Below are 27102 nucleotides of genomic sequence, written 5' to 3' on the forward strand. Positions count from 1 at the left end.
TAGAAAAGCCAGAAAACAGAGAAGAGAATAAAGAAAAATAATAATTTCCTATAATCCCATATCCCAGAGAATACCACTGTTAATATTTTGGTGTATATCCTTTCAGTCTATTTTTCTCTGCATATAGCATACAATTAACTTGGTTGGAATACACTTTTATACCACACATGGATTTAGGGACATTCATTCACACACTGTTTTTGGTTGCTTTAGACCAATATTTAAACCTATTGTAGCAATTTTCTTAATATATGCAAGAGGGGGGTAAAATTGGACCTTGAAAATAGCATAACTTCCCTGAACCTCAGGTTCTTCATCAATAAAGTAGAAGGTAAACAATGCTGATCTGCAAGATCCCCAACATGATTCTTTAAAAATAAAATATGAACTTGGAAGGACATCTTCCCTCCCTGGGTTCTGCCACAGAACCTCAACCGTAAGCACCAAGGTTCTACCTAACAATTCCAAGAACAAGAATTTGGGGCCTATTGTAAATGTGGACCCAAGTGACCTAAGAAACCAAGACTGGCACAATTTTGCTCTCAGTGTGTAAAGAATGAGTAGATCCAGACAAGTGAATAATTGGTACCAAAGAAACTAACTCCTGCCATTTTAGATGTCTTATATTGCATCTTTCTGGAACACCAATTTCACTTTTCACTTAATTACAATAGGTAGAGTGAAGCATAGCTTGGTTTCCTTAGAAACAGGAGTTTTCCTCTAGAAGGATGCACTTCTATATTGTCAGTGGTTTTTTGGTTTTTCGGTTTCCCTTACTTCAATAAATCCTTCTGATGGTGTTGACTATCCTTGTTTCAGTTGGGTTCCTGACTTTCTGTTCTCCTTGCTTAGCATTATATTCTTTTTATTTAAACTATCTCCCAACCAACCTTGTTTTGTCTTTTCGTCTTATTTTGAAAAGGCTTCAGAATCTTGCCAATTAAAACATTTGTCCGTCACTAGGCATTTTACTCTGTGTGAAGCTTGAGGACAACTTTTGAGCAACCATCTTTTCCCTCTTCAGTACTAACAGCAGACCTTTTCTGTTTTTTTTCAGAACTTTGGGAAATGTTTAAGCTGAGAATGGATAGAGGAAGTGAGTATGAACCTTAATTCTTTTTTCCAAGGTTTAAAATCTTCAAATTGTACCTACAAACCAGTAGAAAAAATTTTCCCTGAAAGTAGACCCTTTCTCCAGTACAATATTTAAATATGATGTCACTTTGATGAAAATGCCCCAGTATGAATTTACAGGTATGATTACTCAATTTAGCTTTTGTTTTAACTTTTTAAAGGCAGGTTAGGGGAAGATTACTTGAAAGAAAATGATGGATACATAAAAACATCTCTAGTTTCCAGGGCTGACACTGAATGAAGGTGGATGAGATGGGACCCGAATCTTTCCACCATTAGAAGCACTCTTTGATGGAGAACCATATGCAAAAACCAAACCAAAACAAAACAAATGAACCTAGACACAGACCTCACACCCTGAACAAGAAAGAACTCAAAATGGATCAAAGACCTAAATGTAAAATGCAAAACCTTTTTTAAAATAAGAAGATAGGCTCATAATACAAAACTTTTAAATTTCTGGAGGAAAACAGGAGCTCATCTGCATGGCCTTGGATTTGGTGGTGAGTTTTTGCATATAACACCAAAAACATGATCCATGAAATGAAACATGGATAAGTTGGACTTTATTGAAATTAAAATCTTTTGCTCTATAAAAGACACTATTAGGAAAATCAAAAGATAAGCCACAGACTGATAAAGAACTCGTAGCCAAACTACACAAAGAACTCTTAAAACTCAACAATAAGAAAACAAACAGCCTAATTTTAAAATGAGCAAAAGATCTGAAACAGATACCTCACCATAGGAGATGTACAGACAGTAGATAACAATATGAAAAGAGGGGCAACATCATTTGTCTTTAGGGAATTATAAATTAAAACAACAACAAGATACCACCCCACACATATTAGAATGGCTAAAATCCAAACAACTGACCATATACCAGTTGTTGGTGAGGGTGCCGAGCCACAGAAACTTTCATTCGTTATTGGTGGGAAGGCAAAATGGCACAACTACTTCGGTAGACAGTTTGGCGGCTTCTTACAAAGCTGAACACAGTCTTACCATATAACCCGTGAATTGTGCTCCTAAGTATATACACAAAGAATTTGAAAGCTTATTTCACACAAAAAGCCTGCATACACACACAAAAAATTTTAAAGCACATGTATTCACAAAATGGGTAACAGCTGAGCACTTAGGACTACTTTGGGAGCAAATGAGGGTGAAAGTGAGAAAGAGAAGTAGAAAGGGTCTGACTACAGGACCCAGCCCCAGGAGAAGGGCATGCATGGCCCAGGCGAGAAAACAAGAACTAAGTTCCGAGGGTGCTACCAGAAGGGCATGAGGGTACATGATAAGGGGAGGAGGTGGGAAAATACAGTTCAGAATGAAAGCCTCCCTGAAAATTCTTCTGGACAGACCTTGTTCTATGCAATGACCTCTCCCCTTTAGACCCAGTCTCTGTTATCAAAAGACTAGAAACGTTGGGCTCTTTCAAGAAAAATGACTACAGTCACATTTCTTAGAAAAACAGTTTAGATTTGCTCCTTTTAGAGCCAGAATATTGTTTAAACAACAGCATGGGATGTACTTTCAGCCCTTTCCATATTCTATACACTTCTACCTCTTTGGAGCCAGATGCTAAATTGTTTCCAGCCATTTAATAATGGTTGTGGTAGTGAAGCTCCCAGAGGACCCAAAGAAGGAAACCTGCCTGCATTTCCAGGGCTCTGTTCCATGTGTTGGCTGCTGGGTGGATTTGGATTAGTCAAATAAAGGGAGGAAATAAGGCATGGAAGTCAATTAGTTTACTGTATAACCCAAGCAGGCAATCCCCCAGGTTACAACCTGCTCATCAGCATGCTTGTGCTTCCACCAGCACGCCTGTAAATGCTTGCAATTTGCAGTCACTTTAGTTTAACTGCAAAGATCAGACTGAGTCAAACAACAAGATGAGGGCCCCAAGAGAGCACTCCATGCAGTACCATTGATTACATTTCTGTTTCTTCGGTCATCGAGGCTATCAACAATCACCCTTTGAGGACCTGGTTGATGGGAAGTGACGTGCTAGGTGCTGCAGGAGGTACAAAAATGAGTTAGTCAAGAGCTCTGCCTCAAGGGAACGCCCAGAATAAGGCTTAAGATGAGACATGAACACGTATAAATGTAACAACCTAACATACTTCACTTTTAGGTTAGTTAGTATGTAGTAATAATAGCTGTCATTTACTGATCTCTCACCTTGTGCCATGCGTTCTTGCTGATCATCGCAGCCACCTTGCTAAGCATGTCACACATATTTCATAGATAGGGAAGCTTAAACTCATTGACGTTACATGGTTTTGAACTCTAAAGCAAGTGCTCTTAACACAACAACACAGCAACTCTGGTCCATCTATCTCCCATGAGATGGTCAAATAAAGTGTAAGTGTCTTGGGGGCCAAAAGGAGGGAGAGAGAGTCTCATGCCAGAGGAACTAGGAAGACTTGTGTGTCTAAACTGTGCCTTGAAAGATTAGTAGGTTTTGACCTGAGGATACGGGAGAGGGAGGGAAGATGTGGGACAGGGAAGATCTGCTAGGGGGAAGGAAGCCTGGAAAAAAGATGTTGTCCCTGGGGAAAGCCTAGGACCTGGGGAGGGAAGCATTATCTCAGGTACCGGAAGTGGAGTGATGAGGAAGCTGCAGAGGTAGGAGAGGCAAGTGATGGGAGCCTTGAATAACAGACCAGGATTTGAGAATACCTTAAAAAAAGCAACGAGAGGTCACTCAAGATTTTTGAGAAGGGGAGTAACCCAGTCAAAGCCCGGTTTCAGAGAGCGGGGGATGGTGCAACAGGAGATGGGGAGAGCAGGGATGAAGCCACGGCATCTCCTCAGGTGAAACAGTCAGTGCTGTGGGATGGAGAGAAGGGGACGGCTGCAAAGGCATTTAAGGAGATAGAATCCCCTGGACTGAGTCACCAACATGAGTGGCAAAAGGAGGGGACAGAAATCTAACAGTCCTTTTGTGCCTGCATAACTGGGAGGATAACAGATACTAAATTAGCCTCTAAATTGGATCACTGACACTTTCTCAATTGTTGGTTCTCAGATTGTTTTGACATGTGGGCCCAAAGACACTATTTAAATGGGCCCAAAGACACGAATCTCCATACTCTTGCTTACTACAAAAAGAAAAAGATTAAAAAAATGAGGCTACTATTATGAGAGTTAATGAAAAGACATAAAACTCTAAAAAGTTAACTCATGCCCAAAGCAATAGACTTGGACACTGTGAAACTCTTAAAAAAATATACAATATGCCAGCTTGGGACCATCTGGAGAACCCCAGGATGACTAGTGGACCCACACCTCCACTGGAGAGCCCTCAATATTATTTACCTGGGCCGGGGGCTGGTTACAGCTAACTTGAATTCATCTAATAATTCTGACTGTGGGCTACCATGTGCCACATTCTGTGCTCAATGCTAAGGAGAGCCTTTTCTGACCAATTTCCTCTTCACATATTTCAGCCCCACAGCCTCCTCTCTGAAGCCTCCCAACCCCACCTCTTCCCAACACATATTTCAAATAGGACAAAGTGCTGTTCCTACTTTATTTGAGCCAAAGAGACAGAATCTCTGTCACATTCAGACCTTCACCAACCAACGGCCTCCCAGGTGTCATCTCTCGCCCACCTTTCTGTGTGTATTTATGACACTGATCTTGGGAGCCCCGTGCTCCTATTTTATTATTTCCCAGCCTTTCTATTGCCTGTACCAGCCCATAGTGTCCACAGTAGAGCCAAGCAGGTCTACAAGTCTGGCAGACCCCTCACTGGAGTTCAGCTTCTGCAGCCTTGTCCTGATTTAATCTGCAAACCAATTTGCTACTTAACTTCCCCAAGCCCTTATCAACATTTTAGATTTCAATGTGCCTTTTCTAGGCTGAATATCTGTGTTTTCAATTATGTCACCCTAGGTGAATTACCCTTCCATTGTTCAAGGTCAAACCTCCAGTTGTTATTTCCTGCCCATGCAGCTAGTCCCTTTCCCCTCCATCCCTTTGGGGCAGTTTCTCAATTGTCACTGGTGTTCTGAGATCCTATCTCTATCATGTTTCATCTGTAAATTTAATTATGAAGCTATGCCCCATTTGGCTTCATTTTATTCCATGGTACAAAAGTTTATTATGCATCCATTCTCCACAAGGCATCCAAAGATATACTAGACATGCCCTTCTGCAGCTATATGAAAATGAAGTCCCTAAAACGAGCTAGGTGGGCCTAATTTCATTCACATTGTTGAGTCCCCTCATCTGATCAGTAGACCCCTCTCATCCTGCACTCAGATTTCTACCCACAGAGGACTATTCCTTCAAGCACAAGTATTTAAGAAGTGGTTTTTAAAGCAGAAAGGGGAAGGCAGAAGGAGAAAGGGGAAGGCAGATGCAGAAAGGCTAAGTCAGAGCAGTTCTAGAAAACAATCACTAACTCAAGTCTTCCCAAAGAGCCCTGCCCTGCCTTCTTACCCCACGTTCAGTCGGGGTCCAAATGCACTTCCAAGTTTGCAGGTACAGGTCCTGAGCAAAGGCATAACTGGCTCCCCTGCTCACACTTGGGGTCCTATTGCCTGAGTTCAACTTTTCACTTTGTTCTCCCACACTGCCTACCTTATCCCTTCTACAGAGGGGAGCATCCCCAAGTATATCTTTGGAGGGGGCAAGGCACCCCTCTGTATCCTACATACAGAGGCAGCATGCATGGCCCAGCCACATAGCTCACCTGTTACCCCAATGATGAATCCTTTCCAGACCCTTCAGTCTGGACCCTTCCATTGTATTCCAGGCAAGTTTGATGGCTCCAGTAGCCCTTTGCTTATGGTGCTATCACTTAATTCATGCAGGCTGTCTGCCTGTCCAGCACTGTCTGCCTTGTAAGCGGAAACTGGGAGTAGGACCCACTAGTATATCAGTTATCTTTGTGTCTTCTCCTTGCCCAGCACAGGCAGGTGTTTACTGAATAACCCCTCAAACAAACATTAGAGAATATAAATGATCTTTTCAGACACTGTTTTGTCTCATTAACCAACTTCTTTTCACTGAGTCATTGGTTTTCTTTTTTTTTTTAATTTTTACTGGAGTATAGTTGCTTTACAATGTAGTGTTAGTTTCTGCTGTACGGCAGAGTGAATCAGTTTTACGTATACATATATACCCTCTTTCTTAGATTTCCTTCCCATTTAGGTCACCACAAAGCATTGAGTAGAGTTCCTTGTGCTATACAGTAGGTTCTCATTAGTTATCGTCAATTTGTTTGTTTGTTTGTTTTTGCGGTACGCAGGCCTCTCACTGCTGTGGCCTCTCCCGTTGCGGAGCACAGGCTCCGGATGCGCAGGCTCAGCGGCCATGGCTCATGGGCCCAGCTGCTCCGCGGCATGTGGGATCTTCCCGGACCTGGGCACGAACCCGCGTCCCCTGCATCGGCAGGCGGACTCTCAACCACTGCGCCACCAGGGAAGCCCCGTCAATTTGTTTTTAATGAACAGAATCCTTACTTTGAACAAAGTCTTATTTGGAAGACCCACCTTCCCAGTATATAAAACGGTAATGGTGGAGCTCTTCTTGTTCACATAAACTGGAGAGCCCCCCACCCCAGAGCTCTAACAGCACCTACTTGCACCCACCAACCTAAAATTTTCAATCCACTTCCCTCCACATATATAAGTTTTTCACTTCTTTCAAGGCCCAGGCCAAGTCCTTCTTCCCTCATGAAGACTTCTCTCTGATCATCGTATCCGTGGTGGGTGTTGCTTGTTTCTGAATTCCTGGAGGTCCCATTGTCTGCCTTACTCTTTGGGCGTATACTTAGTTTGAACCAATGAACATTCACATCCACTGAGGCTTGCTAAAGGCCAAGTGATGTGCTTTAAATACATTATCCCATTTAATCCTCAGGGCGATCCTGTGAAGTAGATGCTATGATTATCTCGCTTACTGATGAGGAAATAGAAGCTCCGAGAGATTTAGCAATCTGCCAAGGTCACGCAGCTATTCACTAGCAGTGCCAGGATTTAAACCATGAGCTACCTGATTCATTGTTTCCTGTTTTAATGTGCCATTATTTTATCTCTCCAACTAGATTGTAAGCCGAAGTGTAGAAACTGCATCTCTAATTCTTTCTCTCTCTGCCCCATCCTTAATACAGTGTTTTACCCTGAGGAAGTGTATAATTAATAATTTTTCTGAGCTTCCTTTGTTCCCTGCAGTATATTGCATAGTTCTTCACCTATTCCTCCTCTAACATCTATCTGGGTAGAGGCTGCCAGCTTCAGAATAGGCTATGATCTCACCTCTTTATTCTTAGAGGAACATTCTATTTCTGAAGCTTGCAAAGACAGGTTTTCACTGCTGAAAATATTAGGCACTTCTTCCAAAGGCTGGAAGCTAAGCGGGAGTTTCACAGGAGGAAAAAAACAACAGTGATCTCCTCAAATGGTGTGGGGAGGCTCAAGGCAGGAAGTCGAAGGTACCGTTGGAGCAGCTCCAGGGAGAAGGGAAAGTGCAGAGGAAAAAGACACTATTTAGATTTTTACCACTTGGGACCCTATCCCCAATTTAACTTTTGGATAAAATCTTAAAAACAGCCATATAGTAAAAGTCCTGTTCTCCATGAACTCTGACCCCTCTGCCTGTTTGGGATGTCACTGAGAAAGGCTACATTTTGTGCACAGCAGCCCTGAGGGGATGCCCAGTGGCCCAGGTGGGGTGATTGACTGGGGGAAGCCCCAGGGGCACGCCACCCTCCCTGCACCTGTGCTCTGAATAAACAGAGGGCTGCCTTCTGCAGGGGCCCCTTCCTGACCACCCCCAGCCCTTCTCGGGCCTCACCCCTCGGGCCCCCTTACTTGAAAATTAACCACAGGTTTAAAATGAAAGAGAAGATGATGGCTACATGAGCCTGAAGTGTACGCAAATTGAACTACAGGATGAGCAGAAAACAAACAGAGCCTTAATAAAATAGGCACCTCTCTAGGCTAATACTAGGATCTATTCCCTCTTAAATTTCAGTTTTATGTCCTTACTACAGCATATGTAACAATATTGCTGAAATGCCAGGTGGTTAAGCACACTTTAATTTTAATGTTTTGATTTGAATAGTTGAGGAGTTAATTCAATGATTTCAATAGAAGTCTCATTTGTCTTGAAATATTTGCTTCAAATACCTGTCTCTTCTTTGGAAATATGATAAGCAGTCTTCAGTGCCTGATATATTTATAAAATACATGGATAACCAATAAAATTTCCTCTTTAATGACTTTTGCAAAAGGCAAATGAGGACAGGAGTGACATTTTTGAAAACAAAACATATGCACACATGCACACATACAAGCAGAATGTGCTTTGAGAAAGAAAAGCAGGGGCCAGATGACAGCACGGTTCCGGGATGTTCAGACAGTTGTACTTTCTGACAGAGACAAATAAATATTTGTTTTCAGAACCAAAATGTATCTTATTATGTACTGATGAAAGTTACTATTGTTATAATAGATACAAAAACTTTTAAAAAACACACTCAGTTTAAGTGCTGAATTGAAAATGTTTAGTGTTTTCTATCAATTTCCTGATTCTCCTAAGATCTGAGTCATATGGATAGCTGTTCACCCTCCTATTCTCTTTTCCCTCTGATAAAAAAAAATGGAATAGATTATGCGAAATACAGAATAAAAACACATAGCTTGAAGGAAAGTTGTTTGTGGAGAGAGAGAATCAATAAATGAATGAATATACAAATAAATAAACCCAATAGCAGAAGCCACCACAAGGAAAGTCAAGAGACAAAAACAATCCAGAAAAAAATTGTGAATTATCAATAGAGAACAGTATGGAGGTTCCTTAAAAAACTAAAATAGAGTTACCATATGATCCTGCAATCCCACTCCTGGGCATATATCTGGAGAAAAAACATAATTCAAAAAGATACATGCACCTCCAATGTTCATAGCAGCATTATTTACAATAGCCAAGACATGGAAGCAACCTAAGTGACTATCGACAGATGAATGGATAAAGATGTGGTATATATATACAATGGAATATTACTCAGCCATAAAAAAGAATGAAATAATGCCATTTGCAGCAAGATGGATGGACCTAGACGTTATTATACTAAGTGAAGTAAGCCAGAAAGACAGACAAATATCATATGATATTGCTTATATGTGGAATCTAAAAAGAATGATACAAATGAACTTATTTACAAGGCAGAAATAGACTCACAGACATAGAAAACAAACTTATGGTTACCAAAGGGGAGGGGGGAGGGATATGTTAGGAGTTTGGGATTAAAATATACACATTACTATATATAAAACAGATAACCAACAAGGACCTACTGTATAGCACAGGAAGCTATACTCAACATCTTGTAATAACCTATAATGGAAGAGAATGTAAAAAAAGAATATATATATATATTTAACTTAATCACTTTGCTGTACACCTGAAACTAACAAAACATTGTAAACCAACTATATTTCAATAAAAATTTTTAAAACTGTGAATTGTATCAGAAAGGGTTCATTTCCTTTATATATAAAGGGCACCAACAAATCAATAAGAAAAATTCCAATAATCCAATGTAAAAAAAATGAGCAAAACAGATGAACAATTCACAGAAAGGAACTAAATATGGCCCTGCATATTTAGTATGAGAAGATATTCACTTTTATTTCAAATGGGAAAAATGAAAAAGAATAATTCTATATTCTGGGAAAATGGGGAAATAGACTGATGGGGGTAAAAAGGTATACAACTTCTATGGAGGACAATTTAACCAAATCTGTCAAAATTGCAAATACAAATTGACCCAGCAATCACAATTCTAAGGATTTCTCCTATGTATATTATTTTACACATGTGAAATGACATGTGTACAAAGTTATTTATTATAACACTGCAATAGCAAAAAGTATTTTAAAAATCCAAGTGGCAGGCAACAGGGGGCTAAACAAATTATGGTACAGCTCCACAATTCTTTATCTGAAACCCTAGGGTTTGATGTGGTTTGCATGTCAGAATGTTTTGAAATTCAGAAAGTTAATACAGTGCAGGTACTATATATTATGTAACACCCCAGAGGGTTCTCAGGCGACACTCAGTAATCAAATCCATTAATATTTCTGTGGAAGCACTATGAATATTCATACAAAGTGGGAGAAACAACTCATGTCAATTCGAATTAGGTTTTTCCAGCAAAATGAGTTTGCCACAAACTTAGGAAGACTTTTGGTTTCAGGTTTTTTTCTTTTTTAAGTTAGAAATTACAGATAGGAGACTGTAGGCATGCCATCCATACCCTGGAATACCACAGAGCTGTAAATAAATAAAAACACAGTTTCTGCACTCAACAATCTCCAAGGTACTCTAAGTAAAAAAAAAAAAAACAAACCTGTGTGTACAAAAGTGGGGGACAGCATAAAGTATGTATAGTAGTTTCCCTTTATCTGCAGGGGATACCTTCCAAGACCCCCAGTGGATACCTGAAAGCACAGAAAGTGCCAAACCCTTTATATACTGTTTTTCTCTACACATACACACTCATGATAAATTTAATTTATAAATCAGGCACAGTAAGAGATTAACAATAACTAATAATAAAATAGAACAATTATAACCATATAATGTAATAAAAATTATGTGAATGTGGTCTCTATCTCAAACATCTTATTGCACAGATTTAATGCCTTTTCCATCCTCAGTAAGCACTTGTCACACACTGTGGCAATAACTTGCAGTTCGAGGAGCGACAGTAAAACTAGCATGAACTTCTTTTTCCTTCTTCACAATTTCAGGGTTAGATTTGATCTTACTATAGATCTAAGCCACCTCAGCATAAGATTTTTTTTTCTTTCCTTAATAGGTCAAGAACTTTCACCTTTTCACTTAAAGGAAGCACTTTATCTCTGGAATTTCCGAATTGCCAGTATCACTACGCCTGTGCTTTGAGCCATTATTAAGTAAAATGCAGGTTACTTGAACACAATCACTGTAATACCAAGATGGTTAACTTAATAACCTAGACGGCTACTAAGTGATTAACAGGCAGGATATGCTGGACAAAGGGATGATTCACATCCCAGGTGGGACAGAGAGGGTAGGAGAGAGATTTCATCACAATACTCAGAATGGCGCACAATTTAAAACTTAAGAATTTTTCATTTCTGGAATTTTCCATTTAATATTTTCAGACCTCTGTTGACCCCGCGTAATTGAAACCATGGAAAGCAAAACCGCGGATAAGTGGGACTATTGTATGTATTTGCTTTTATAAGCCAAAGATAGCTCTGAAAAGACTATATTTATTTCTGGAGAGAGAAACTAAGGGGAGTTTAGGAACTATGGTTGAGAGACAGACTTCACTGTGTATGTTTACATACCTCTCCTATGCAAATATATTACCAAATCAGAGCAAATAAAAAACATTTACACTTCAATTGCTAAACATAATGTGCATATGGATTACCAGTGGATGCTCAGGCTTCATCCTTGTATGGAAGTCCCTCACGGTACCAAGTATTAAGTACCAGGTATGGGTCAGGCACTAAGCTAGGTGCATTGCCCAGATTATAGCTGCGCATGTGAGGTAGGCATGAATATCCCCATTTTAGAGAGAAGGAAACTAAGTTTCAGTTAGAACCATACAACAGTAAGTGAGAGAACTGGGATCCATACCCAAGGCTACCTGAGCCTGAGTGCTGAGTGTTCTGTTGAGAACATATGTGGAATTTATGACCAGACAATGATTCTTTTCTTGCGCACAGTATTTGGGACATTTGAAGTCCTGCTCTGCTCTAACTCCTCTGGGCATTGTTGATGATATGGCACCAGGGAAGCCTGCAGAGCAAGGGTCTGTGCCCTGGGTATGGGTTGGGGAGGGCAACTGCTCCATCACAAAGAGCTAAAGTCCTGTAGGGTCCAGTGTGGACATGTCTGCCCACAATGGACAAGTAGTCTGGTCAGAGAATGCACTGTCCTCTTCTCCAGATTGCTCATTAGCACTGGCTGGGGAGGAAGGGGCAGGAAGGTGCTATGGACTGAGTGTTCTTGTCCCCTCAAAACTCAGATGTTGAAATCCTAATCCCCAGTGTGATGGTATATGGAGATGGGGTCTTTGGGAGGTAATTAGGTTTAGATGAGGTTATGAGGATGGACCCCTCATGATGAGATTAGCGCCCTTATAAGATGAGACTTGAGAGAGCTTGCTTTCTCTCCCTGCTCTCCACCATGTGAGGGTACGACAAGAAGATGGCCATCTGCAAACCAGAAAGTGGGTCCTCACCAGACACTGGATCTGCTGGCACCTTGACCTTGGACTTCCCAACCTCCAGAACTGTGAGAAATAATTATTATTTATTTCTGCCTGTTATGGCAGCCCAAGATGACTCTATCTCTGGAAAGGATCACTTCTGGTCTGAAGGACTGTATATTTGAAAGTACAGTTTGCAATTAATCAAAACTGACCAATACCAATTACATTTATCTTTTCAGTCATTATTCCCTTTGTTCTGTGATTGAAAGAAGCAAAGTAGAACAGTATAGACACTTATCTCAGGATCAAGTACATCTGGACCCATTGATGTGGGAAAAACTGATGGAATCAGTGCCAGCTCCAAAACAACCAGGGTCTCTCCCTTCCCAGAACCTCAACAGGCCACAGGCACATCTCCCAGTCTCATGTCCCCACCCTCCAGGAACAGTAACCAGATGGGAGTCCTTGAAAATTAAGCTGACCATTAACCAATGACTTCAGAAGAATTAAGGAAGTGATGAGTTCTAACAACTGACACGGATTTGGGGCTGGACTTCTCGGGTGACCAACTGCCTCTGTTTGTTCTAGGACTGTCCAAGTTTTAGCACTGAAAATTCCATTCTAAGAGACCCATCAGTACTGGATAAATAAGGATGACTGGTCACCATGCCTAGGTTTCAATTCCAGCTCCACCACTTCTTAGCTATGTGACCTTGAGCAAGATACTTAGCTACTCTGTATTTCAGTTTTTCCATGCTTAAGATGCAGAGAATAATAATACCTGTCCCACAGGGTTGTTACGAAGATTAAATGAATATTTGTAAAGTGCTTAGAACAGTCCTTGGTAAGAGCTATATAAGTGTTTGTTAAACAAAAGAAAGTGTGTTAAACTTTGTTGAGCCTTGTTGTCTTTGTTCACAACCAGTGTGTGCAGCAGACACTGAGCACACTTAAACTACATGACTGTGTTGGTGGAAACAGAAGCAAGAGCATATAAGTAATTTTCATCAAGACAGTTACTAGGTAAATCAATATGCCCAAAGCCAGGACAAGAGGCCAGCATTCCATTTGTCCCTGCTCAGCCCACACTTCTGATCCCTCTGGTTCACACCTTTTGCCCTCACTGCTTGCACATAGTAGGCTCATAATAAATATTTATTACATGAATGCATAACTTTTTCTCAGACAGGCCTATTCAGGGTTGCTGGAAGGAGTTTGTATTTTCACTTTCTCTTAATTATTTGCAAAGGAGCTAAATCTTAGTAGGTAATGCTAAGGTTCCTAGCATACTGCTTACTTATGATGAGATTTCCTGAGACTATAAAATGAAGCAATTACTGAGAAGATAGAAGCTTCTTCTTCTTTGGCAGGTATTTGTGGTCCTGAATCTGTGGGTAGCTTGAACACAAAAACGCATGCGTTAGTCATAAATCAGTCAGTGCTCTGGACACCTGAAGACTTGAGAGGCTGCAGCGTGGCTTGGAAGGCTGCTTCTGCAGAGGAGTTTGCACAGCCGTGCACATGTACACTCAGTCACTTCCCTGCTCTCCTGTACAAACCTGCCTGCGTTCTGGGGACCTACCAGGACGCATGGGCCCACCTGCCTGCTGGGTTCTACTCCAGCCAAGTCCCAAGTCAATGTCAGAGCCCATGCTGAACCACAGACCTCAAGACACACAGGGAAGCCCTGCAAAAGTCTCTACTCCTGCACTGCTTAACCAGCAGCATATGTTTTTTGGCTACAAGGTGTTTAAATGAAATCATTTTTTCCATGTTACTTTGAAAAGTTTATTTCATCAGCATGAAAATGTTTAATAATATTATTTGGGGGTTTTACAAGAAAGAAATCACCATTTCAAAGATGTTACTTTTTGATTAAATTAGGGAAAAGAGCACGGTGATATTTAACCCTTTCCTCAAAGGATGCAAGTGACTTGGGCTTTAGATGAACAGTGCTTTGGGAATCAAACAGCACCAATGTCTGTGCTAAATAGAGAAAGGGAGGCTGGTTCCCTACACTGCACGGGTGTAAAGTGATGTGCTTGGTTCAGTCTGAGTGATGACTATAAGAAAACAGAGCAGCCTCCACACCCCACCTCTGCTGCCCAGTCAGCTTTGCAAGGTCACTGATGTGCCACCAGGAAACTATGTGCCAGTGATATCTCCCCACAGCTGGCAGATTCTGGAACTATTGCAGCCCTTTCCCCAGAGAGCCACATTCCCTAGAGGGGGCAAACACTTCGATGGAAAAGCTCTAGGAACCCCCGGAAGGCTGGGCTAGGGAATTCAGCCTCCAGCTTCCCTTTTTATTCAGCAGAAAGCAGCCCTCTCTGACAGTTTTCACCCCCAGCAACAAAATCAGACTGCTCCAAGCTGCAGTCCTGAACAGGCCTGCTCCTGACATGGGTCCTAGTAGGCCTAGGACAAGGAATGTAAATGGAGGCACGCTTAGTATAGGTCTAGATATTTAAAAGTGACACAGCAAGCTAAAAAACTGTGAAATGTGTCTACTCCTCCATCTTAATAAATACACCTGGAAGACCTAGTACACATTTTGAATTCACAGACTCCAGAACATGGGGGCTTAAGGAAAGCTGGGCCCTGTCACCCAGCTCCTAGCCTGTGATCCATCCTATTACCCTTTCCTTGGTTCTGTCCAACATCACAGAGAGCTGACAGCCCAGCCCTTGCTTCCAAGCTCTGCCTTCACTGCCCACACAGCACCCCACCGGCTCATCCTCAAGGCCAGATACCAGATCGCACACGGGCCCTGGAAGGGGGCTTGGTCTGCTGTGCAGCCGTTAAGGGTCCTGGGTCCCAGCTCTCTAGGGGAAGTCTAGTAAAGGATGTGCAAGCTCTGAGTAGGCTCATGGACCCTGTACCTGGAGGGCAGCTGTAGGCAGAGGGGAGCTCAGAGGAGCCCTCTCAAAAGCAGGGCCCGGGCCAGGCCTCACTCCCAGGGCATCAGCACTGAAGAGTAGATAGAGGGCAAATCAGGGTAGCAGGCAGGAAAATGCAGTACCTCGTCAGGACTGCTCAGTTCCTTGATGCAGGAGCAATTTCTGCTTCCATGAACCAGGAGGAGGTGGGGAGAGGTGGGGAAGGGGGGCACCAAAAGGTCTGAGTATTGCTCCACTCAAGGGGTGTGAGTGAATGAAGGGGGGCATTTCATTCTAACAAGATGAATCAGGGTCAACTGTTTGGGACTTGGCATGGGCTGAAATTTTTATCTCTGGCGATATCCCCTGTCTTTCACAGACACAATGTCAAAGGAAGGTCAGACGTTAAAAGTAACCACAAGGATCCTAAAAATATGTTCTTCATAGCTGTAGGACTTTGAAGAACTTTTCCTTTAAATGAAGGAATGGGAGCGGGGATGGCATCTTAATCAAGCAGCCTTTCGAAGTCCTAATGGTTTTCAGGTTTTCTATAAAACCAAAGGATATAGATGAATTTAAAAAAATTTAAGCAAATACGGGAGAAAAATAGTACAAAAAGCCTGAGGTTTGGTGAAAGAAAAAAATCAAGAACAGAGCAGCAGAAAGTCAAGCTGATGAGAGCAAACGAAGCACCAACTGAACCTGATGCAAAAAAGGTGATCTTGTGTGCAGCCTCTTGAGACTGTACATTATGATGCAAACACTGTATTTAGTTAACAATTTTGTTCCAAGAAATTCAAATTCTCACTCTACCGACATCAAATTCTGTCTGTACTCTACACTGCAACTTGTATTTCTTCATACCCTTTCCTTTTGTGGGAGAACCACAAAAGACCTGTCCTTTCTCTTTTCTCTGTGCTCTTAATCTTGTCCCCATATTCAAAAGGGTCATAAGACATGGTGGGGACAGATTACTCTGAGAATGAGATGCCTCCAGACTTGGGTGTAGAGGTTAACAGAGTATGAAAAGGAACTTAGTGGCCAAGAATTGAGGGAAGAGGCAAAAATTACTTTTGTCACCAGTAAGAAATTTTAGACTTCTAGAGGTTTAATAACTTGTCATAAAGCAAGAGTGGAAGCCAGAAAGAGCTGCAGACCCCCAAGTACCAAACCCGCTCCAGGCACCAGGGTTCAAGCACAGCTCCACTACCATTACCCCTGCACAGGGAAGAGCCCCAAAGCACAAGAACACAATGGTTCACAAAGGAAATATGAAAAGCAGCACGAAAATAATTATGGGTTGGAAGGATTTACTCCAAAGGCTTAACTCTGTATAACCTGGCCAAGAGATCACACTGCTAAAGTGAAATATGATAGTGGCGGATATGAAACAAGCATTCAAAGGGCATAAACAAAGGCTCAGGCTACTCCAAGGAAAATATAAATTCAGTGATGTGATGGAAAATATAGGCTCACTTTGAGGGCAATTACTATACTGGGAAGATCTATTAATCTGTTGACAGTTTCTCAAAGAAAGTGATGGCAGCCTGCTAATTTGCCTCATTTGAATCCAGTCTGTACGAGGAGCTGGTAAATATATCTCAGGGAGCAGTGCTGTGCAGCAGGTGAGGGATGGGTTGCCTTCATATATCTTGTTCACTTTTCATCTTTATGATTATTCTCTCCAGTTTCCTCCCATTCTCTTTTCCACTCTTTTGCCAACCCCCCCTCAGATCCACAAATCCTCTGCTATGGAAAACTCTTTCTAGGATAAGGGAAGGGAAGTGCTGACTGATGGCTTAGGATTATGAATGGGGTCAACAATTGTTCTGCATCACCCAGACCCTTATTAAGCCAACCAAAAGGGCTGTTATCTCAGGTTATCCTCTGCAGACCTGGCTTCCCTGCATCTCTGCTGCCCCGTACCCCAGGACGAAGCCTTAAAAATGCCAACTCTTAAAATTAGGAGTTCAGGCCCAAGTTCAAAGGGCTGTGATGACCCAGGTAAGCTAAGAGACTTCTCCAGCTCTGGTAAGGAGACTAAGCAAGTCTCTCACCCCTTTACAGCAGGAGGATGGCAATTTCTTTAATGCTTTTTCAAGGACTTTCATTTCTGTCCAAATAGCTTCTAGCACTGCCAAGTGAAAGGAGAGGTGTCATTATCATCCAGACTATAACCAAGCATTATAGTCTTATGTGAATCCAATTGAAAGAGAATTTTACTGGAAGGTCCCTATAGCAAACCACTTTTTCCAGATGTCAGAAAACCTGGGGTCTGTGTGAAGAAAAATGCAGCGTTTTGGACCTTTCCTCTGTTATATCTGAAGAAGGACACAGATGAAAGTCCCCATAAAGAAAATGTTTGTTTCAACCCGTGCTGCTCTGTGCTCTGAGGTTGCCCCCAACAGCCCTTGATTTAGTATTTTAGAAACACACTATTGTGTGAGAGGTGAAATTGTCCTGGGAAAGCAGGACTTGGACCCTGGGTTTTATTTACTGAAATAAAGATTGCAGAAATAGATAGGGATGGAGAAAATGGTTCTGAAATATGTTCCTCGTTATAACCCCGTTGCCAGCACTTAAATAAAAGGGGGGTTTAAAGAAGAAAATCCCTGCTTGGAGTCCCAGGGGAGCAATACTGTCTTAGAGATATCTGCTGACACAGCTGATGCACACTCAAGACGGCTGCCGAGATGAAGTACTCTGTGGTTTCAGAAAAGTAGAAGCAAATTCTTCAACTAAGGAATAGTCATACTGTGTGGAAATAAAACCACATCAGGCTCTGCTGATGTTAATTTATGAAGAACCTAGCTTATTTTCCTACATTGAGGAAGCACCTAATATAAACAACAAAACCCAAAGAATGAATTCGATTTTTTGGTAAATCATAAAATATTAACATAATAAAGCTACAACTTGACACCTGAATTGTTCTCTGGAGTACATAAAGGGCCCAGCTGGCCTTCCTATTGTTCTTCACCCACATTCCTTCCTCACTACTTCTTTCCCAAGTCTCTGTTCTCTGTTTGTCTTCTGTATTTCTTCCCCAAACCCAGTTAATTGGGAATGTGTGCCCTCTGTCAGAAAGTTTGCTCTGTCCTTTCCAAGTGGGCAGGTGCATATGCTTGCCATCCTCCTGGAGTTTTGAAGTCTTCCAATAGGTTAGGGGCACCCTGTTCTTTAATAAATAAAGTGGCTTGTGGGGAATTCAGCAGGCTCTGCGATATCTCCGAAGCTGCAGGGGTAGGGAGCTTGGGTCTTGGTGCAACTTCTGGCTCTGATTTTCTGCTCCTAAATTCCCTCTCTCTTGTCTGTTTCTTACCCCTGAAGTAGGCTGGCCCTTTTCTGCTCTACATGCCGCTGTGCTGGGCATCCTCCCCATTTCATCTCTCCCCAGAGTAGCAGACTTTTTTTTTTTTTTTTTTTTTGCGGTACGCGGGCCTCTCACTGCTGTGGCCTCTCCCATTGCGGAGCACAGGCTCCGGACACGCAGGCTCAGGAGCCATGGCTCACGGGCCCAGCCGCTCCGAGTAGCAGACTTTTACTGAAGATTGGGGTTTATGAGGTCAGGTGATGAGCAACTGCGACACAAAAACAGTATGGAAAACAATTTAAAATTAGACATCCTGAAATCAATATGTCAGCAAGTATTGCGAGGTTGGAAGGGGCCTTAAAGACTATTTAATCCAGTGGTCCTCAACTCTAACAGAACCAATGTCCCTTTTTTTTTTTTTTTTTTTTGCGGTATGCGGGCCTCTCACTGCTGTGGCCTCCCCCGTTGCGGAGCACAGGCTCCGGACGCGCAGGCTCCGGACGCGCAGGCTCAGCGGCCATGGCTCACGGGCCCAGCCGCTCCGCGGCATATGGGATCCTCCCAGACCGGGGCACGAACCCGTATCCCCTGCATCGGCAGGCGGACTCTCAACCACTTGCGCCACCAGGGAGGCCCTATAACAAATATTTTCTAACATCTCATTTAGTATTCTAAAATGAACTCCATAGATAATATATTATACCTACATGCATAATTTTTAAATAATTAATACCTTTCTCTAATTATAATGTAAACTAAAATTAAAAGAAAATAATTTATAATTTTAAAAGGCATGCATTTTCCTATGTAAATGTTCAGGCATAACCACCCTAGAAGACAAAGTCAGATGACAGTATTAGGAAAAAAAAAAATAAGGTTTTGCAATGGGCAAAAAAACGTGTAGATTACTGAGTGCCTTGTTTCGCACACTTTTCTGGGATATCTTTATCATTCATTCATTGCGTTTGAGCTAACAACTCTGTATGCTGTAAAAAAAAAAAAAAATAATGGCAGCCCTGCAAATGATTCTTGTCCATAGAAAAGTAAAATGTGTCTAGTAGAGTATAAATGACTATTTCCCTTGGATACCAATCAGTTTCCATCTATTTGTCTATTTACAAATTTATCCCAGCATTCTATTAATGGTGGGTTAAATAAGAATCTTTGACACAGGCTATATTAATCAGGGATCTCCAGGGAAATAGAACCAATAGGATATATGCAAATATATACAAGAGATTTATTATAGGAATTGGCTCCTGTGATTATGGAGGCCAAAAAGTCCCAGGATCTGCTATCTGCAAGCTGGTGAAACAGGAAAGCTAGTGGTGTAATTCAGTCCAAGTCCAAAGGCCTGAGAATCCAGGGGCCAATGGTGTAAGTCTCAGTCTATATCCATGTCTGAATGCCCAAGAACAAGGAGCACCAATGTCTCAGGGAAAGAGAAGTTGGATGTCTTGGCTCAATCAGAGGGGGGCATATTTGCCCTTCCCCTTATTTTATTTAGGCCCTCAACAGACTGAATGATGCCTTCTTGCATTGGTGAGTATGATCTGTTTACTCAGTTCACCAATTCAAATGCTAATCTCCTCCCGAAACACCCTCAACAGACACATCCAGAAATGTTTTACCAGATATCTGGACATCCCTTACCCCAGTCAAGTTTAAACTAACCATTGCATAGGCTCATTTTATAGCTGAATGAAAGTCATAAATAACAGCACTTTCAAAAGTTATCCTTCAGAGGACCTTCAAGATGGTGGAGGAGTAAGACATGGAGATCACCTTCTTCCCCACAAATACATCAAAAATACATCTACATGTGGAACAACTCCTACAGAACACCTACTGAACGCTGGAAGAAGATCTCAGACCTCCTAAAGGCAAGAAACTCCCCACGTACCTGGGTAGGGCAAAAGAAAAAAGAATAAACAGAGACAAAAGGATAGGGACGGGACCTGCACCTCTGGGAGGGAGCTGTGAAGGAGGAAAGGTTTCCACACACTAGGAAGCCCCTTCGTGGGCGGAGACGGGGGTTGGGGGGTGGGGGGAAGCTTCAGAGCCACGGAGGAGAGCGCAGCAACAGGGGTGCAGAAGGCAAAGCGGAGAGATTCCTGCACAGAGGATCCCTGCCGACCAGCACTCACCAGCCCGAGAGGCTTGTCTGCTCACCCGCCAGGGCAGGTGGGAGCTGGGAGCTGAGGCTCAGGCTTCATAGGTCAGATCCCAGGGAGAGGACTGGGGTTGGCTACGTCAACACAGCCTGAAGGGGGATAGTGCACCACAGCTAGTTGGGAGGGAGTCCGGGAAAATGTCTGGACCTGCCAGAGATGCAACAGACCATTGTTTTGGGGTATGCAAGGAGAGGAGATTCAGAGTACTGTGTAAATGAACTTCAGAGACGGGCGCAAGCCGCGGCTATCAGCGTAGACGCCAGAGATGGGCATGAAACGCTAAGGTTACCGCTGCAGCCACCAAGAAGCCTGTGTGCAAGCACAGGTCACTGTCCACACTTCCCGTCCCAGGAGCCTATACAGCCCGCCACTGCCAGGGTCCCATGATCCAGGGAAAACTTCCCCAGAAGAACACACGGCGCGCCTCAGGCTGTTGCAACGTCACGCCGGCCTCTGCCACCGCAGACTCGCCCCGCGTTCGGTACCCCTCCCTCTCCTTGGCCTGAGTGAGCCAGAGCCCCCTAATCAGCTGCTCCTTTAACCTCGTCCTGTCTGAGTGAAGAACAGACACCCTCAGGTGACCTACACACAGAGGCGGGGCCAAATCCAAAGCTGAACCCCAGGAGTTGTGTGAACAAAGAAGAGAAAGGGAGATCTCTCCCAGCAGCCTCAGGAGCAGCGGATTAAATCCCCACAATCAACTTGATGTACCCTGCATCTGTGGAATACCTGAATAGACAACAAATCATCCCAAATTGAGGTTGTGCGCTTTGGGACCAACTGTAGACTTGGGGTTTGCTGTATGTGACTAATCAGTGTCTAATTTTTATGTTTATCTTAGTTTAGTTTTTAGTACTTGTTATCATTGGTGGATTTGGTTATTGGTTTCATTGTTCTCTTCTTTTTTTATTACTTTTTAAATTTTTTATTTTAATAATATTTAAATTTTTTTTATTTTAATAACTTTTATTTTATTTTATCTTTTCTTTTTTATTTTTTTTCTCCCTTTTCTTCTGAGCCATGTCAGAAGGATCTGGGTGCTCTGGCCAGGTGTCGGGCCTGAGCCTCTGAAGAGGGAGAGCCGAGTTCAGGACATTGGACCACCAGACACCTCCGGCACAACATAATATCAATCGGCGAGAGCTCTCCCAGACATCTCCATCTCAACACTAAGACCAAGCTCCACCCAATGTCCAGCAAGCTTCAGTGCTTGAGGCCACATGCCAAACAACTAGCAAGACAGGAATACAACCCCACCCCTTAGAAGAGAGGCTTCCTAAAATCGTAATAAGCTCACAGACACCCCAAAACACACCACCAGACTTGGTCCTGCCCACCAGAAAGAAGAGATCCAGCCTCATCCACCAGAACACAGGCACTAGTCCACTCCACCAGGAAGCCTACACAACCCACTGAACAACCTTACCCAATGGGGGCAGACACCAAAAACAATGGGAACTAAAAACCTGCAGTCCGTGAAAAGGAGACCACAAACACAGTAAGTTAAGCAAAATGAGAAGACAGAGAAATACACAGAAGATGAAGGAGCAAGGTAAAAACCCACCAGACCAAACAAATGAAGAGAAAATAGGCAGTATACCTGAAAAAGAATTCAGAGTAATGATAGTAAAGATGATCCAAAATCTGGGAAATAGAATGGAGAATATACAAGAAATATTTAACAAGGACCTAGAACAACTAAAGAGCAAACAAACAATGATGAACAACACAATAAATGAAATTTAAAATTCTCTAGAAGGAAACAACAGCAGAATAACTGAGGCAGACGAATGGGTAAGTGACCTGGAAGATAAAATAGTGGAAATAATTACTGCAGAGCAGAATAAAGAAAAAAGAATGAAAAGAATTGAGGACGATCTCAGAGACCTCTGGGACAACATTAAATGCACCAACATTCGAATTATAAGGGCCCAAGAAGAAGAAGAGAAAAAGAAAGGGTCAGAGAAAACATGTGAAGAGATTTTAGTTGAAAACTTCCCTAACATGGGAAAGGAAATAGTCAATCCAGTCCAGGAAGCGCAGAAAGTACTATACAGGATAAATCCAAGGAGAAACAAGCCAAGACACTTACTATTCAAACTATCAAAAATTAAACAAAGAAAAAATATTAAAAGCAGCAAAGGAAAAACAAAAAATAACATACAAGGGAATCCCCATAAGGTTAACAGCTCATCTTTCAGCAGAAACTCTGCAAGCCAGTAGGGAGTGGCAGGACATATTTAGAGTGATGAAAGGGAAAAACCTACAAACAAGATTACTCTACACAGCAAGGATCTCATTCAGATTTGACGGAGAAATTAAAACCTTTACAGACAAGCAAAAGCTAAGAGAATTCAGCACCACCAAACTAACTTTACAACAAATGCTAAAGGAACTTCTCTAGGCAGGAAACACAGAGAAGGAAAAGACCTACAAAAACAAACCGAAACAATTAAGAAAATGGTAATAGGAACATACATATCGATAATTACCTTAAATGGAAATGGATTGAATGCCCCAACCAAAAGACAAAGACTGGCTGAAAGGATACAAAAACATGACCCATATATATGCTGTGTACAAGAGACCCACTTCAGACCTAGGGACACGTACAGACTAAAAGTGAGGGGATGGAAAAACATATTCCAGGCAAATGGAAATCAAAAGAAAGCTGGAGTACCAATTCTCATATCAAACAAAATAGACTTTAAAATAAAGACTATTACAAGATACAAAGAAGGGCACTACTATATTGATAAAAGGATCAATCCAAGAAGAAGATATAACAATTGTAAATGTTTATGCACCCAACATAGGAGCAGCTCAATACATAAGGCAAATGCTAACAGCCATAAAAGGAGAAATCAACAGTAACACAACCATAGTAGGGGAGTTTAACACCCCACTTTCACCAATGGACAGATCAACCAAAATTAAAATAAATAAGGAAACACAATTTTTAAATGATACATTAACAAGATGGACTTAATGGACATTTATAGGACATTCCATCCAAAAACAACAGAATACACTTTCTTCTCAAGTGCACATGGAACATTCTCCAGGATAGATCATATCTTGGGTAACAAATCAAGCCTTGGTAAATTTAAGAAAATTGAAATCATGTCAAGTACCTTTTCCAACAACAATGCTATGAGACTAGAAATCAATTGTAGGAAAAAATCTGTAAAAAATACAAACATATGGAGACTAAACAATACACTACTAAATATCCAAGAGATCACTGAAGAAATCAAGAGGGAATCAAAAAACACCTAGAAACAAATGACAATGAAAACGTGATGGAACGCAGCAAAAGCAGTTCTAAGAGGGAAGTTTAGAGCAATACAATCTTACCTCAAGGAACACGAAACAGCTCAAATAAAAAACCTAACCTTACACCTAAAGCAATTAGAGAAAAAAGAACAAAAAACCCCCGAAGTTAGGAGAAGGAAAGAAATCATAAAGATCAGATCAGAAATAAGTGAAAAAGAAATGAAGGAAACAATAGCAAAGATCAATAAAGCTAAATGCTGCTTCTTTGAGTAGATAAACAAAATTGACAAACCATTAGCCAGACTCATCAAGAAAAAAAGGGAAAAGACTCAACTCAACAGAATTAGAAATGAAAAAGTAGAAGTAACAACTGCAACTGCAGAAATACAAGGATCATGAGAGATACTACAAGCAGCTATATGCCAATAAAATGGACAACATGGAAGAAATGGACAAATTCTTGGAAAAGCACAACCTTCCGAGACTGAACCAGGAAAAATAGAAAATATAAACAGACCAAACACAAGCACTGAAATTGAAACTGTAATTAAAAATCTTCGAACAAACAAAGTCCAGGACCAGATGGCTTCACAGGCGAATCTATCAAAGATTTAAAGAAGAGCTAACACCTATCCTTCTCAAAGTCTTCCAAAATTTAGCAGACGGAGGAACACTCCCAGACTCATTCTACAAAGCCACCTTCACCCTGATACCAAAAGCAGACAAAGATGTCACAAATAAAGAAAACTACAGACCAATATCACTGATGAATATAGATGCAAAAATCCTCAACAAAATACTAGCAAACAGAATCCAATAGCACAATAAAAAGATCATACACCATGATCAAGTGGGGTTTATCCCAGGAATGCAAGGATTCTTCAATATATGCAAATCAATCAATGTGATAAACCGTCTTAACAAAATGAAGGATAAAAACCATGTGATAATCTCAATAGATGCAGAAAATGCTTTTCACAGAATTCCACACCCATTTATGATAAAAACTCTCAAGAAAGTAGGCATAGGGGAACTTATCTCAACATAATAAAGGCCATATATGACAAACCCACAGCCAAAATCATTCTCAATGGTGAAAAACTGAAAACATATAATCCAAGATCAGGAACAAGACAAGGATGCCCACTCTCACCACTAATATTCAACATAGTTTTGGAAGTTTTAGCCACAGCAATCAGAGAAGAAAAAGAAATAAAAGGAATACAAATTGGAAAAGAAGAAGTATACTGTCAGTGTTTGCAGATGACATAATACTATACATAGAGAATCCTAAAGATGATATCAGAAAACTACTAGAGCTGATCAATGAATCTGGTAATGTAGCAGGATACAAAATTAATGCACAGAAATCTCTTGCATACCTATACACTAATGATGAAAAATCTGAAAGAGAAATTAAGGAAACACTCCCATTTACCATTGCAACAAAAAAGAATAAAATACCTAGGAATAAACCGACCTAAGGAGACAAAACACCTGTATGCAGAAAACTATAAGACACTGATGAAAGAAATTAAAGATGATACCAACAGATGGAGAGATAGACCATGTTTTTGGATTGGAAGAATCAATACTGTGAAAATGACTATACTATGGAAAGCAATCTAGAGATGCAGTCTAGAGATCTAGAGATCCCTTCAAACTACCAGTGACATTTTTCACATAACTAAAACCAAAATTTCACAATTTGCATGGAAACACAAAAGACCCCGAACAGCCAAAGCAATCTTGAGAAAGAAAAACAGAGCTGGAGGAATCAGGCTCCCTGACTTCAGACTATACTATAGTTCTCAGTAATCAAGACTGTATGGTACTGGCACAAAAACAGAAATATAGATCAATGGTACAGGATAGAAAGCCCAGAGATAAACCCATGCACATATGATCACCTTATCTTTGATAAAGGAGGCAAGAATATACAATGGAGAAATGACAGCCACTTCAATAAGTGGTGCTGGGAAAACTGCACAGCTACATGTAAAAGAATGAAATTAGAACACTCCCTAATACCACACACAAAACTAAACTCAAAATGGATTAAAGACCTAAATGTAAGGTCAGACACTATAAAATTCTTAGAGGAAAACAGAGGCAGAACACCCCATGGCATAAATAAGAGCAAGATCCTTTTTGACCCACCTCCTAAAGTAATGGAAATAAAAACAAAAATAAATAAATGGGAACTAATGAAACTTAAAAGCTTTTGCACAGCAAAGAAACCATAAACAAGATGAAAAGACAACCCTCAGAATGGGAGAAAATATTTGCAAATGAAGCAACTGACAAAGGATTAATCTCCAAAAAATACAAGCAGCTCTTTCAGCTCAATATCAAAAAAAACAAACAACCAAATCCAAAAATGGGCAGAAGGCCTAAATAGACATTTCTCCAAAGAAGATATACAGATTGCCAACAAACACATGAAAGGATGCTCAACATCACTAATCATTATAGAAATGCAAATAAAAACTACAGTGAGGTATTCCCTCACACCAGTCAGAATGGCCATCATAAAAAAATCTACAAACAATAAATGCTGGAGAGGGTGTGGAGAAAAGGAAACCCACTTGCACTGTTGGTGGGAATGTAAATTGATACAGCCACTATGGAGAACAGTATGGAGGTCCCTTAAAAAACTAAAAATAGAACTACCATATGACCCAGCAATTCCACTACGAGGCATATACCCTGAGAAAACCATAATTCAAAAAGATACATGTACCACAATGTTCATTGCAGCACTATTTACAATAGCCAGGACATGGAAGCAACCTAAGTGTCCATTGACAGAGGAATGGATAACGAAGATGTGGTACATATATACAATGGAATACTACTCAGCCATAAAAAGAAATGAAATTGAGTTATTTGTACTGAGGTGGATGGACCTAGAATCTGTCATACAGAGCGAAGTAAGTCAGAGAAAAATACATATGCTAACACATATATGTGGAATCTAAAAAAAAAAGGTTCTGAAGAACCTAGGGGCAGGACAGGAATAAAGATGCAGACGTAGAGAATGGACTTAAGGACACGGGGAGAGGGAAGAGTAAGCTGGGATGAAGTGAGAGA

Source organism: Mesoplodon densirostris, chromosome 17 (genome assembly GCF_025265405.1).
Source record: "Mesoplodon densirostris isolate mMesDen1 chromosome 17, mMesDen1 primary haplotype, whole genome shotgun sequence".
In the NCBI taxonomy this organism is placed as follows: domain Eukaryota; kingdom Metazoa; phylum Chordata; class Mammalia; order Artiodactyla; family Ziphiidae; genus Mesoplodon; species Mesoplodon densirostris.